The following is a 1,000-nucleotide window of genomic DNA, read 5'->3' on the forward strand; positions in this document are numbered from 1 at the left end:
AGAGAGAGAGAGAGAGAGAGAGGAGAGAGAGAGAGAGAGAGAGAGAGAGAGAGAGAGAGGAAGAAGAGGAGGAGGAGGAGGAGGAGGAGGAGGAGAAGGAGGAGGAGGAGAAGGAGAAGAAGAAGAAGAGGAAGAAGCTGAAGCTGGTGAGAGGTCAGCTGGTAGCATAAGAGAGGGATGCTAAGACTCAGGGCCTCTGTACAGACCTGGTAGCGCCTGGGATGCCAGGTGGATCCACAGTTCAGGTAGCTAAATTGGTATGAAGGACAGAAGCTGAGGGAGCATGTCTTGACAGCGGGTTTCAATGTTAGACAAGGTTTACTGTTCTTATGAAAAGCCTGGAACTATAGAACCCAATGGCTAGGGAGACTGATCCTTTTAGACTTGCCTGAACAGGTTAGGGACCGCCTCAGAACAATTACAGCAAGTGGCTTTTAAGAGAGAGCTGCTTGGATCCACCTAACTCCCCATTTGACTCAAGACATGCAGCTCTCCATCCCTCCACGGTGACTTCCAACTCAACTTCTGTGACCTCACCCACCTTGGGGACAGCCAGTAGCTGGTTAGAATGGAATTTGTTCCCAAAGGTCTCAGTGCAATAAGCACATGCAGAGTCAAGTGGACGGAAGCCTCCAGTACACAAGAAACTGAAAGCTGCCTTGATACCCTTAGGGATCAATACATCGTTTCAAGTCAAAGCGACTGAGAACCAACAGGGGCAGGGCTCAGTCCAGCCATGTAGTGGCCACCATCCTGAGGTGTCACATAGCTCCCAAGGGATAACAGGGCATCCCACAGAGCCATCTACCAAATCTCCATCAAGAGTGGAAGATACGCCGGGCGTTGGTGGCGCACGCCTTTAATCCCAGCACTTGGGAGGCAGAGGCAGGCGGATTTCCGAGTTCGAGGACAGCCTGGTCTACAGAGTGAGTTCCAGGACAGCCAGGGCTACACAGAGAAACCCTGTCCCGAAAAACCAAAAAAAAAAAAAAAAAAAAAA

The sequence above is a fragment of the Grammomys surdaster genome, unplaced genomic scaffold (assembly GCF_004785775.1).
Source record: "Grammomys surdaster isolate TR1022 unplaced genomic scaffold, NIH_TR_1.0 358, whole genome shotgun sequence".
Lineage (NCBI taxonomy): Eukaryota > Metazoa > Chordata > Mammalia > Rodentia > Muridae > Grammomys > Grammomys surdaster.